General features: G+C 38.8%; 1 protein-coding gene across 24 annotated transcripts in view; it reads right to left on the reverse strand.

Moving 5' to 3' along the window:
* LOC129373213 (receptor-type tyrosine-protein phosphatase delta) overlaps positions 1-15,149 on the reverse strand; it is a 414,675-nt gene that overhangs the window by 238,385 nt on the left and 161,141 nt on the right. For all 24 annotated transcript variants that reach the window (XM_055051024.1, XM_055051021.1, XM_055051022.1 and 21 more), the window contains one exon: positions 5,640-5,684. The gene's annotated coding sequence lies outside the window, so the exon portion shown is untranslated. The remainder of the gene's footprint in view (positions 1-5,639; positions 5,685-15,149) is intronic.

Here is a 15,149-nt window from a genome sequence, read left to right on the forward strand (position 1 = left end):
TTTGAGGCTGCAGAGATGCAAAAAGTAAAAGAAAAGGGCGCTGCGCAGTTAATAGGAAATGCGAAAGAATGAAGTGTCAAACTGGCCTATTTAATGTGCGATCCGAAGCTGTTTGCATGCACACACACACTCGCAGGACTCTGTTATAATAGATAATCATTTGTGCAACGCCCTGAAGGGTCAAGTGGTTTTCAGTGTGTGCAATGAAAAGTCCTGACGCCTGCTAATATTTTCTGATGCGTTCTTTCCGTCTGAATGGCGGCTGCTGCCTCAGCTTTGCCTCCTATTGTCAGAGCTTTCCATTTGAATACCAACACCATTATTACAGCAGGTGATGCAACAGCGGGCGTCTCTCCTCCTGTCCGTCTCTTACGTGTTCCGTGCATCTCTGTCAGTCGCTCCCCCTTTCCTCAGTTTTATTTAATAGCTGTCATTACGTGCCTGCAGAATGAAATCCATTTGAAACCAGTTTTTCTTCCTCCATTGCTTCCCTCGTTCTCTTCAAGCCCCGACACTCTTGCTCTTTTTCACTTTGACTGAGAAAGCTCCCGTCTCTCCCCCCTTCTCGCTCGCTGGTGTTTACACCCGAATCCAGCTTGCAGTTTCTGACTTCTGGCTCATTTTTGGTGGAAATAAACGGCCCCGCTGGAATGTGACAGTGCATGTTATTACTGCTAAACACTGTTCATTACAGCTTTGACGACTGAGGATCGAGATTTAACCTTTCTGGGCCCTGTCTCTGCATGGTCTGCACACAAATGGGACTCTTTCTAGATGTTGGAGCATGATCAAAGCTGAGAGGTCGTGTTCTCCCCTGTTTTGTTTTTTTTCCCCTTTTCCTTCTGCTCATCTGTCTCCTCATGCTCACTTTTCACTATACAATCAAGTGAGGTTTGCTGCTGTGTCGTCCACAGGCTGGAGTCTCACCCCAAGATACATTAGTGTTGAGCGGTTCGGTGCAGACATAGAGGCTCTGGAAACAGGATGATTGAGTATTAGAATAAAGATGATTAGAATAAAGAGACTAGCTAAATACTTTAGAGGAAATTAAATTGTAACCGTATAGATTCGTAATAAGTCTTTTCCCTGCATAGCAGCAATAAAAGCTTAATCAATCTCTGCGTCGCATTCATCTTTGAAATTGATGCTCTTCTATAAGACACTGGCTTGTGCCTTTCATATATAACATTTCCGTCATTATGTGTTCTGTTTTAATTAGTAGGAATCTATTGCACTAGTCTTTAAATAGTAAAGCTGCTGAGAACTACCTTTTTATGTTTTTTTTTTTTTGATTACATTGAGAAAGAGTGATTTCTAAGAGTACCCAGAATAATAATCAGGCTAACTATGTCTGGAATAGGTTGTTTTAAGTAGGAGTCGTATATATTCATTGCCATTGTTTCTTTAATGGTGTTCATTATGTTATTTGAAGTCAGCAGAAACTTGGCAAACACTTGTTATTGAAGGTGAAGTGGTTTGAATCACCCAGAGATGAGTGCACCCTCATGATTAACCATAAGTGGCTTCATTTTCCAAGAAATGTTGTTCTTATGCTCCAGAGAGCATCACAGATATCTATTGAGTTTCTGAGAACATTAAGGAGTTCAGGGTTTTACCTGCATTCATTATTGGTTTTAAACTTTAGATAAATTTTAGGTTTCATGATTTACCTAAATATATATATATATATATATATATATATATATATATATATATATATATATATATAATATATATATATATATATATATATATATTAATCAGAGCTTCAATAACTTTAAGGGAAAAAATGGACGTAGTCGTTTGAATTTGTTGCTAAAAGTTGCAAATTTATTTGACCTCCTGCGGATTTTTCCGTTTGCTCACAAACAAAATGTCTCCCTGTTTTGTGGTATTTTAGTCAAAGAAGGCCAAAAAATATTCAACATTATGAAATAAATGCATGGCATACATTCATCTGACTATTTTCCATACCTGCTTATCCTGCCAGGGTCATCAGCGAGAACCGTACACCTTTAACAGGTCGCCCGTCCTACACACAGCAACGCAGAGAGCCAAGCTCCTTCCCGACACTCTCATTTCTAACTCCCTTTACGTATTCTCTATCATATTCACATTAGTACATTGAAGAATTAATATTACTTCCAGTCAAAAGAAACATGTTGGTGAAAATGAAAAGATTCCTTGAATATAAATTTGCTGAGAGAGAATAATATTGTGCTTACATGTAAAAATAATTGGTTAGCATATCATTTAGTGAATTATGTGTTTGATATCCTATTAGAACTTAGCCCTTTTTCCAAAATCTAAAATGTACATCAAAGTTCCAATCTGAACTCCTGAAATCTTTGTCTGTCCAGCAAAACAACTCTTACCTGTCCATGGGCTGAGAGGGCGTTGAGTCAGAAACCCAAAACCTTCGAGATGAACTGAAATTTCCAGCTGCCCAAAAGCAAAAACCAAATGCTTTCTGGAGAAAGGTTTGCTGGCCAGACAAGCCCAAATTTGAGACGTGTTCAGAGGAGTCGAGGTTGAGACTTTTAACTCATTCATCATTCATTGCCAGAGAGCATTTATTTTGAACATATAAACCAAAATTTAAGGGTCAACCATCAAACGTCAACCAGGTCATTTCACATCATCGAAATCAAACAAAACAAAGTGGTATTCATGATTTGTGTAAGAATAAGAACAAAGCGCCACAGCACAGTATCCTCCCCCACTCCACAGCTGCATGCACTCAGACTTGGCACATGTTTTAATTCCAGATGTCCTTTCTGACTCATTTGAAAACTCATTTGAAACACCTGCTGTATCACACGCTTTTGCTCATGGTTGCAACTATAATGCTAGCGACACAAGCAAAATATTTTACTGCTCAAAGCAACACTGACCAAGCACAAAAAATTGGCTATTTTACCATATACGGTTTAGCACCACAATACATCAAAGATCTGCTGTTGTTGTATCAACCTTCCCGACCTCTCAGGTCTTCTGGTTCTGGTCTGCTCTGCATCCCCTGCTTCTCCATGAGAGGAGAAGCAGCTTTCAGCATCTATGCACCAAAAATTTAGAACAAACTTCCAGAAAACTGTAAAAGAGCGGAAACCCTGACTTCTTTTAAATCGCAATTAAAACACACCTGTTTAGAGTTTCATTTGAAATGTAATATGTAACAATGTATTGTTTATTATATGTTGCATGACTTTGTGTTCTTGTGTTTATGATGTAAAGCACTTTGAAATGCCTTGCTGAAATGTGCTATACAAATAAAATTTGATTGATTGATTGATTGATTGATTGATTGATTGATTGATATAGTAATACAAAATGGAAATCAAGTCATGGTGAAACTTGGATACACCTTGGTTCTCCAACAGGACAATGATCGCAAACTCACTTTTGAAAAGATGGAAATGGATGGATTACATTTTGAGAGGACAAAACGGATTTATGATGCAATCTTTAGAAATCATATCAAACAACAACACTTGTTCTGGGGTTCGTTGTCATGTTAGACCCTGAATTATTCAAAAGGTGTTGAAAACTAGAAAAGAAATATATTGCAAAAATTATGATCAGATATGTATGAGTTAATAATTACAGAAGGCTGTTCTATACTGTAAGTTAATGCAACACTTTTGTATATAAAACATTCCCAATCTGAACACATCACATCAGCAGTATGTACAGAAACTACATCTGCAGAATTAAAATGAGGGGAAAAAAATACGGTTGTCTGGTCAAGATTTAGTCATTAATCATAACCTCTCTATATGTGTGTGAACAGGTCCATGTTATAAATGTGTGACATATGAGACTCATCGCTACTGAAGTATTAGATTCATTTTGGCACCACTAAGCATTTTAATACAATTGTCACTAATATTCATATTGGCAAAATTTCCACTTGAGTGGCTGAATATTCTCATATCCGGTAAGCCTCGGAGCTGCTCTCTCTCCTCCAAAGGGTAATGGCAATATTGCACGTCTTTTGAGGTTATGCAAAGCACCTCAAATTTTCTCTCCCAACAGCTCTCCCTCAGAGCAGCCGTGGCAAATATAATTAAATGCCCAACTAACGGTCTACCCTTCACACGGTGAGTCTATGCAGCACTCCTGTCCCTCAAAGGGAATTGCTCATTTCACCTGGCTGACTTGCCTATAGCAGACTGGTGGGAAGCCCCCACCGAGAACAGAGGGATAGGGTGGAAGTGGGGGCAGGAATCAGAGCCCTGGTCAGAGCTTGGCAGGTGGCAGATAAGAGCTCCTCGTGCTGCTCCTGTATGCACTCGCCACTGCCGCTGGAGCTCGGCTTCTCGCACACAAAAACACACGCACGCGGCTTCTCCACACAGATGTGAGGCACTAATAATAACTTAGGCATTCTGGGTGAGTCAGCCGTCTTTCCTCAGGCAAGGATAAAAGTAAAACATGGTGCCTTTATTGAGTCTGAATTCACTAACTGTGGAATTCCCAGAACAGAGCATTAACTCAGCCTGTGTTGCATTCACTGCCAGCACGCCATGTGTCCACAAGATCTAATATAGTCTCCAAAGCAGGTGCTGATAAACTAATAAACGGCCCAGTAAAGTAGTTATATTCACATGGGCATCTTACTGTACGGGAAATAGGAGCTAAGTAGGGCTTTTTTGTTGTTGGGACACCTGGGGATCTGTACGTGTAAATATGATTTAAAAATATTATATAACATTTTAACAGAATCAACCTCCTCTTTACTGTATTTAACATTTTATCTTGTGGTAAACATAGTAATCAAACTTACAGATGACTTTCTCTTGTCTCAAGATATTCTTAACAAGGTGTATTAAAATAAATCTACCTGTTTCAACATTTTGAGCTTTTTTTTTTCTTTTCTTTTTTACATATTTGCCATCATAGTAGCTAAATTGGTCCAAGCCAGATCTTAGTGACATCTAAGTGAAGCCTTCAGACTCTCAGTATCTCATTGAGTCGCCTTCCCCTCTCCAAGCCTCCCACCTCCCCATCCTTCATGTGTTCGAAACACATTCCATCCAGCCACTTCATTCCCCCACTTCATCCTTCACGTGTTCTCAAATTTATTTCCCCCTATCTCCCTCCGCTGGTCAACCCACTTCCCTCCCTCCATCTAGCCTATCTCTGCGCTGCTCTCCTTGCTCTGTGACAGTCTCATCACACTCTATCAATCAAGCTTTCTGAGGCCTGGGCGCGCCGCGGCACGCCAGCATCGCGCAATCCCGGTCCGGTCCCATCAGTGCCAGTCAGTTCTCCTCACTCCCTCAGTCACTTTAAAAAGGTTTAGGTTGCCAGATATAGCCTCCTCCTGCCACCCCCTCCTGCGCCCCCCCATGCCCACTACCCCCCCTTACACAGCTGCAGGTCAGGGAGGGATCGAGCTCAAGTCGAGAGATTTAGCTCAACTCTTGATTGGATATCACTTGACATATTCTCTGGATTGTCTTGGCACGCGAGATGGGCAATTCCTCTTCATAACAAAGATGGATACTCGCAGACGAGATCAGCCTAAATCCTCAGCTGATGCTAATAGGAAGCAGCAGTGAACGCCCTCAAAAGAATGGCAGGAAATGTACGCAAACAGATCAAAACAGCGAGTCGGGGTTATCCCAGGTCCTCACCTGGCCTCAGGCCTCATCCTGTGGTTGACATCTCAGGAAAGAGAACTGCATCAACGAGAAGAGACAGAGAGGAGTAGGGATTAAAGTTCTATTCAGGCTTTCTAAAACAAAAAAAAAAACACATATTAAAGAGGTAGTCTTCAAAATCATTGTTCTCTTGTCCTTCCTATTTTGAGCAGGGGATAAGCCGATCTATTATTTTAATTTCCTGAGGAAACACTCTGCACTCTAGAATCTATTCATAAATTAAAGAAATACCTAAATTGAATGTAATTATTGTGAATTAGTAGAGGTACTAATAAGTGTGGAACAAGTGATAACAGGTGTAAAACAAATCTGTTTTCCTCTTAATGTACTAAAATTAAACATTGGATTTTTACAATTATTTCCAAGATGAGACATTGTACAATTTGCACATCAGGGAAGCCGATGAATGATGAGGGCATTCTGCTGGTTTATACTTAAAAATAACTGAAAATACAATGTTAATTCAGTTTTGCACACTGGAGATCATTTCTACATTAAAAAGACTTTATTCACTTAGTCGGGGCAGTAATGATTGAGCTATAAAGTAAAGAGATGCAACAAGCAAAATAAACAGTATTTAACGCTAATAGTGATTCCACAACAGTGACAGACAACAGAATATTATTGTTTACAATATTCCCACCATGATGGACTTAATTTGAAAGAACAAAGGAATTGAGATTTTATGTAAAGTAACAGAACAAAGCAGTTCACAATAAGTGAAAGGAAAGGTTTCTTAGCGTGTCAGTTTACGTCAAGTCGTGTTCGTCTGTGGGACGATCGCCCACCATACTGGACGATGAAGTTCAGCGTTTTAGTTCAACAGCACCTGCTTCCTCATACTTCCTCATGGCCTTGGACAATTGCTCCTCAAAACTATTCATCCCGTTTCAGGCTGAGAAACAGCTTCTGGAAGTTGAGTTGTTGGGACTGTTTAATTGCATAAATGTTCTCCAAATCCTGACAAACCATCCAACAGTTAAGAATGCAGAAGGGGGGCAAAAAGTTTACCAGAGGTGTTGTGAGAAGAAGAGGCGGATAACATGAGGCTGAAAACAAAATGTGATTTTCGTCATGCCACTGTGACAATGAGAACCAATTTCGGCACATCAGTCAAATCACACAGAGCCCCTTCAAGGTTCATTTTCCTTTCTGAGATTTTCAGACAGAGAGAGCAAACAAAGTTTCACCTTTAATCAGCCAACAATCAAAATACTTGATTCTCTGTTTTATTTAGAATATCTAAGTTGTTGAATTTCATCTTTGTTTCAGTTTCTTTACTTTATGTTTACTTAAGTCAATTCTGTTAGGGACTAGATACAATACAACGATTCAATTTCAGTTGAGGTGTTAATATTGTGGTTCTAATAACAAGTATAATTTTATGATGCATCCACCTCGTTGCTTTCTATTAAATATGCCACCAAAGCTTAATGATTACGTAACGTAATTTACCCTTAAGTATGATTGATAGATTTAAGACTGAAGAAAAATATGATTTATTAATGAGACCAATAAGATAATTGACACAATAAACATGAGTAACCCCATCTGTTGCTGCATGTATTTGTCTACGATTTATAGCTCTTTACCAAGTGAGGATCTTATATGCAGCAGTATAATATTTTCTGAAGTGATTCTGAGTGGGGAAGTAAGGCATTCTCTTGAGGAAGAACAGCTAACACCTAATCAGACTAAGCTCTTCAATAAAACACATTTTTTGTCATAAGACAGTCACTAATATAACAGTGGGGTTGAAAACTCCACATTAGTTAATTCATTGCCGTTTCTATTTAATGTAATAATCTTACAGTATGTCCAATGATTTGTGTCATTACGCACCGACAAGTTTCTAACTCTGTGTCGTAGATGTTTCAAGACTGGCAAAGATAACTGAAGGTAGATTTTATTTAGTTCTTTTTGAGACTTTTTATACAACAGAATGCATTGGTTGTTGCTCCCTAAGGCTAAGTCAGGTAATGGCCAGAGGGTTTCCACATTGCCCACAAGCTGTTTTAATATTTAAACCATCATCTTCGCCTCTCTAATATGTAAATGACTATAATTAACCGAGTAAGAATATGGCTGCTTTCTGGCCCCTCTAGCCTGACCGCTCTTGTTTTGTTGAGTTCCTTACCATCACAGTGCTTTTGAATGCAGTCTGTCACGCTAATAAATTTGCAAATTAAACTGAAGATCATAATGAAAAGGCAGTAGTCGTTTCTATCGGTAAGGAATACTCAATTAGACTGGATTTGGCCTCCATAATTATTACATTATAGCAAACATAACTGTTCAATGGCAACAAACGCTTTGAGGGACTCAGTCGGCCAAAGATGAAAATGCCAGGACATAAGAGGGAAAAGGTGCAATGGAGAAAAAAAAAAAAACCCAGAGAAAGCAAGGAAGAAAGTGACGAGAAAGCTATCGCAAAGGGAGCCTCTGTCTGCAGTAGCCATATTTCATTACACCGCACCGAAGCTCAGGAAGCAATCAAGCATATTTAACCAAGCTCGTATTGTCCCTCCCTCCCTGCACCTTCACAGAAAACCAACAACCCCAACCCCACTCCAAGCAATTATTGCTCCAGAGTTTTTTCTTCTTTCTTCCCTTTTTTTTTTTTTTTTTATTGTGCTTTGCCATGGAGAAAATGAACTGCAGTACTTATCAGCTCAATGCATACACAAGTGACTGGGGTAGAGGACATGTAGGCATGCATACTGTATGTATCCAAGCATGGGCATGCTCTGATGCTTTCGTTTATGCTTTGGGGGGGAGGCGCCGCATGAGCGAGAGCAGGGGACGAGCTGACCACCAGTGAGCAATAGGTTACCTTTTTCGATCCCATTAGCTCAGTGACATCAGCACTTTAGGCAGAGCGAGGGGGAGATACAGAGATAACCATAAACATGTCACCAAAAACCCGGAGTTATTTGCATTCATATTGGACAGAGGCAAATGGATGTGAGGGTCAAACAGGGAAGGTGAGGGTTTATGACCTGTGCATAGTTCTACTGTCAGCAGCTCTGATCTATCGGAGCAGCCAGCCTTGTCAGGCTTTATGTCTGATTATATTATTATGGCCGGCAATCAATATGAATGAATGATTTTTTTTTCTTTTTTTTACACAAAGAGGAGTAGAATGAACAGAACAGATTCCAGACAGTATTTTGCAAAAAGTACAGTAAATTGAACTAAAAGCCTGGAGTCACATCGTGAAATGATGAATTGCCTATCAATGCAAAACACTTCAAACATGTATTCAGTATGACATTTTTTTCCCAAGTACGCTCTTTTTTTAAAAAGTCCACAAAAAAAACTGCGCTGTTTGTTTTCAGTGACGTAACATATATTCTTGTCATGTAATGCAGAGTAAGTCTAGGGGACTTTGCATTAAATCAAACTTCTTCTTAATTGGTGAGACTCTTTAGTTCTGGGCATCCTTCCCACCAGTCCATAACTCAGCATCCTTCTATAACTCCCCTGCGCCTGGTTGTCATAATCATTGGCATTATGCTACCTCAATGGGCCTGATTTACTGGTCTGGACATTACAAACCCTTTTTACAGCAGGCTAAACACAACATTGGTTGTTATCAAGCTTATTTTTCTCCAAAACAGTTAATGAGAAGGGATAACACAATCTTTTGTCAAACTGTCAAATTGGCCATTCATACAGTGACTCAGGCATTAATGAGGCCTGCTATTCAGATGTTCAGTACATTACTTCAATTAATAAAGACGATAATCTGTTGTGACACATTCAGGCAAACATTAGGATTTTAAGAATGAAGTTGGGACATTCAGGCTATATTTATCATGCAAAAAATAAGTTCAGCATATAAATTATTACTAGTATTACTATTATCATTATGCAAAGACTAACATTAATATTTTAGATATGAGACTGGTATATTAAGACCAAATTAACATCCGCAAATGGAGGCATGCTAAGTCTAAAGAAAGGATGTTAATTACCGGTAAATTGTTTTAGCACACCAAGACTAACAGCTTTTGGAAGGCTAACATTAGGCTTTAATATATACTACAATAAAAGTTATTTGCTCTGAGATACTTAACAGTTTTTCATGGGTAATTATTGTATGCAGCAGGCACCGTAACTGCTGGACTGCTGTCTTATAAGACAACAGTTAAAATATTAAGGTAAGCACTGTGCATGTTACACTAATGTTAGCAAGATAAAGCTAACATTACCATAGTAAGACTAATCTTACTAACATTATGTCCACGTTATCATGCTAGGATGCTAGACAAATCAAAAAACAATATTATCAAAAGAGCTATGATAACAGTGAGAGAACAATTATTAGAAAGTATTGCTGCCTTCTTGTTGTGACTATTTTGTATTTCAAGGTAGGGTAAAAACAATCTGATTGTCAAACTATTATAAACAAGTACAGTTGAAATATGTAAAATTAGTTTTACCATAATTGAGGCCCCATTTTGTTAATCCTGCTTTCTTTCTACCTTCAGCATGGACTGCATATCAATGCTAAAGCGTAAACCTTTAAGAAACTTCCACGTTAGCTGGAATGAACCAGAGCATTTTCCCACCATTCCAAGAAAATAAGGTTCCATAACATGCTGAGTCATTATGACATTTAAACTATCTTCATTCAGTTTGCAGTAATAGCTGTGTTTTCGTACACACCTATGGAAAAAAAAAAAAAAAAAAAAACTGAACGCACCTGCCATTGTACAAATTCAGTAATTAATACAGGATTAGTGGCTCAAGAAAAAGTTGGTTGCATTAGAATACTTTGGCGCTACATAGAAAATTATTCCACTTTTTTTTCTTTTTCAGTTTTCAAGCCAGAACAAAATTGTTGCAATTATCCATTCATTTCTTTATATTGTTGCAGCAGCTGCTCCTTTCCTGACCCCCCAAGTCATTCCATAACAACTCGTATTCATTCACCTGTTAAGTAATAGTTCCAACAATTCATTTTTTTTTTTGTTATTGTCAATTTTTACATATACATAAGCACAAACACATACAAGAACAGGCAGAGGCTGTTTCCCGACGGACCCCTTGCCGATTGCTTATCATTTCTGCTGAAAATGGCTCTTATGACGGCACTTGTTTGCCGTCTAAAGGGAGGAGGACGCTGAGAAAGAGGCGAAAACTGCAGAACCTGCATGCACAGATGTTTTTTAAAACCCTGAAAATTTGGTCCAGCTTGAGAAAATAACCATCACCAATTTCACTGCTGATTTTAATCACCTTTAGGTGAAAGCACTGCAGTGTCTGACTTTATGTGTTTTGTTTTCACAGAGACAATAAACTCGTGCTGTTAGATACAATGAAGACCCATGCTGAGAAAATCACTTTGCTTCTCTACATCTCAGGGAGAGGTAATATTGACAGATAATATCTACTCTCTGTGCCCTGTGTTTTCAGCTAAATAAGTCTGCCTGGTGAAGAAATAGAGGCTGTAATTGTACCATCTGTGGCACTGAGACTTTTAATAAATTAACTATTGGCGCTTGTTTATTTCCCCCCCCCACCGAGCTCCAACATTTGTGAGTGTAGTTAATGAACAAAGCCGAAATGCACTTTTGTGACTGTGGAGCGCTCAGGTGACACGATGGCGGAGAAAGACGAGGGTGATGTTGTCGCGTGTCCGTTTTGACAGACAACGATGCAAGGGGGGACAACTGGAGAGCGCCGGAGAGCCAGGAGACACTTTCTCTTTCACTCTTCTGCTCCCCGACCGCTCCCAGTGCAAGGGACACGGGCCGCTGCACTCACAGATGGCGGGGAGGTGTGCATGCGTGCACAAATGGTGGGTTGTGATGCCATTTGGCTTTGTAAAAGTGCGAGAGATGAAGCATGAGAGATCTAAGAAAAAAATAAGAAAGCAAGGAGGGGAAAAAAATAAAACCAAAAGAGTTTATGTGCATGCAGCTGTCATTCAAATCTTTTTCACACATCTGTTCTCTTGTACTTTCTTACAGCTTCAATAAAGGTTTCTTTCCAGGGTTAATTTACATCATACTCCACAAAGATGGTGCCACTCAGGAACTTTTGCTGAGGAAGGAAGGCCAAGTCAGAAGACAAAATCTCTGACTTTGTCGTCTGATTCTGTGTAGACAGACTGCCATCTACTGGTTTCAACTGTAATTTCAGTCTGTTTTTCTATCATGACTCCCTATTTGCAGTACATGCAAGCAGCGATTTTGTTTGAATAGAAAATAAAAGGTGTTGACTAACATTCAATGACTGAACTTGAAAAGAAATCATTATGAGCCTATTCTGTGATCCATAATCAGTTCATGGAGCCTAAATATGTTAAAGTTTGCCTTGCAAGTATGTATATAGGTTGTCATAGCAAAGTTGATGGAAGCCAGCGTTAATGGATATGCTTCAGTTGTTCGCATCAAGTGTTGAGTTGTTCCAAACGGAAATGATGATGTGTAGCGCCATCTTGTGGTTATTTAATGCCATGTAATGGCAGATTCTCTCCGAATCAGAGCTGAAGCAATTTGTTGAACATGTCAGACATTCGCTCCTGTTTAGTTTTTTTATCTTTATTTTTTTTGCACATTTGCAAACCAGGTGAGTCATTTTTAAAATTGTCTGTGGTTTTGTGTTTGTTTTTACAAGTTACAGCAAATAGTTCTGCACCATTCATTCTCCATTCAACTCTTGCCAGATTTTCTGCTCCTGTTGAAGGAAAAGGTCCCCTCTATACGATGTAGCCACAATTGCTGGAATATTATTTTTTTAACTTGATGTCCAGCATTAGCTTTCTGGAACACAATGTGCTTCACAAGCTATGTAAAAATAGTTAAACATTGATCTAGGGTTAGGGTTTGATCAAAGTTTCCTACTCTTGACATGACTTTGTGGAAGTGCAAAATGATCTTCTTTTAACTTGCTTTTATCAATGCAGTTCTTCTACTACACTAATAATTGATCAAGTACCGGTGTGGGTCATTTTGTGTAGGATTGTGGTATGAAATCCGATTCAAGTATAGAGCTGTAATGTGACAAAATGTGGAAGTTCAATGGGTGTAAATATTTTCGCAGGGCATATATGTCTATGCCACTATATAAAACAACCTTATCCAATGCTTTTGAACACAAACTTGACCAAATAATTACATGAATAATAATAAAAAAAACAAGTGTGCTACCAACAACCATTAACAGTGTATGAGACGTAAAGTCTCTTCCACCAGTACGTAGCTCCTCTGATCACAAAGCTGCTTCCTCTTCGCACTAGAGATTTATTTTAAAGAAATATGTTTTTTAGGAATCGCTTCAATATTAAACCCAGCGCACGTCCTTCAACAACTTCGCTCTTTCATGTTCATAGAGCGCACACTGTGGGCAGTATTTAACCAAGTAATTTAAAGGTTATCTTAAGTTGTCACTAATCATTTAATATTGTCCTCCTTTTTTTTTTTTTCTTTCGCGGCCAGTACTTCAGCTCCTAATCCTGTGTGTTTGTAGCTTAGCAGAGACTTATTCCGGAAAGCTGCTGGCTGCTATCTGACCCGACACAGATTTCATCCATTTTCTCTTTCTTTATTTAAGCATATCTGCCTTTTTCAGACAGGCGCTGTTCAAAAGAAATGTGTCAGCAGTCTGGAGATTATGCTTCTCTTTTTTTTTTTTTTTTTTTTTGCTAATCACCCAGAAGAGCCCAACCTGCCCAACATTTTTTTCAGTCTGAACACGTAGCGCGTCGAACAGAAATCCCTCTTTCCTCCATTTCGATGTTTATTTTGATCTCCTTTCGCTCTCATTGTGTTGGTATAATCCGGTGCGTTTAACTGTCAATTGTGTAACTCAACAGAGCCTAAAGTTATCTCATGCATGTGAAAACCAAATTAGTAGCAAAACCCAGAAAGGTGGGCTAATTCCATATACTTGGTGCATTGACGTATATCAAATAGATCCATTTCGACTTGCTACTCTGAAAATACGGAAGAACGACAGCATTTCCTACTTTGCTTTTATTGTTTTGTTTGTTTTCGGACTAACTGTGCCTGCATCTGCTCATGTTGCAGCACACACACCACAACATGTGGGATGACCGTGATGGATTCCCGGTATCATTGGCAGTTATATGTGCTGGGCCTATAACCGCAATTCCCCGGCCGCAGCTTACTGCCGAGCGAAAGCTGAGCGAGATACACTCTGTGGCTGGCGCAGAGCCATTGGACTACGTAATAATTCATAGACCCAAAAGCCCTCTGTGTACTCACAGTGCAATATTTATGACCAGGCCGAATGTATTTCCTCAGCTACATCACCGCGAGGGGCTCAGGTCAGGGTGTATCTTCCCTCTGAGCACATATTGATGTTCAGAGCCTTGGTTAAATTTGAGAAAATAACACCAAGAATTTGCAACTGATCACATTACTGCTCCCGAGGGTTACTTTTCAAATTCCCACAATCAAAAGCTCGTTTAAATGTTATTTGTGAAATACTGTTCGTAGAATGTTTGACACTGAAGGACGGTGGCCAAAATATACTCTGATATTTCCCAGAATTCTGTTTGTGTTTCTTCCATTTATGTTTTTTTCTTTATTCTTTACCTAATTTTTTTTTTCTGTTTCTCTCTTTTTCACAAGATGCACACAATTCCTGATGTTTTCTTGGGAAAATCAGCTGATTAGTAAATATTGATATATTTATTACTATGTACTCAAGTATATTTCCGATACATAATATTCTACCTCAATACTTCTGTGTTTACCTGTGTTTCTTTGCCAGATCTCATTTGTTTTTGCCCATTTGCTGGACAAAGTAGTTAATGCTTCCAACAACATTTTGTACTCCTTGTATGCACTGCATGTATTTTTTTAATCCTTGTTTTTCATAGAAAGTACAGCTGTACGAGTTTTTCTTTCCTAAGCAAGGCCATTAGTGGAGTTATTTCTGCCATTATTCTCATTTACTTTCTTCCCCCCAAGACGCATTGACTCAGCCTGTGAACGATGGGTTGCTGGTTCAAAGCCAGATCCGTCCATCTCACTTGACCATGACACTTAGCCCTCATTGTGACTTAATGGCAGGCTCGCTTGTGGATGGGCACAAACAGGCCCAGCATGAGGAAATGTTGCTAAGCCAACAATTTGATGCAATTGGCTGATCTTTGAAGTTATATATCCTGAGCTTTTGATAACAGCAGGAATTATGTGACCCTGCTTCCATTATTTATAAACATAATCTTAGTCACCATCGGTAATATTTTCAGCAACAACTATTTTTGAACTTCAAAAACATAATTATCATTGTGAATACAGTTTAAGGATTTACCCATTTTTCATGGGTAGAAAAATCTTTTCTTTTTTTTTTATCCAATAACATTTTTTTTTCCTTTGTTGATAGATGTAACTCGGTTCTTATTCATTCTCTGCCAATAATACCCCTTTTAGATCCAATATCAATTATGATTGTGATTTTAAATTTACCATATTAACATTAAAACACTGTATGGAAATCACA

This window comes from Poeciliopsis prolifica, unplaced genomic scaffold (genome assembly GCF_027474105.1).
Source record: "Poeciliopsis prolifica strain line A6 unplaced genomic scaffold, Auburn_PproV2 SCAFFOLD032, whole genome shotgun sequence".
Classification (NCBI taxonomy): Eukaryota; Metazoa; Chordata; class Actinopteri; order Cyprinodontiformes; family Poeciliidae; genus Poeciliopsis; species Poeciliopsis prolifica.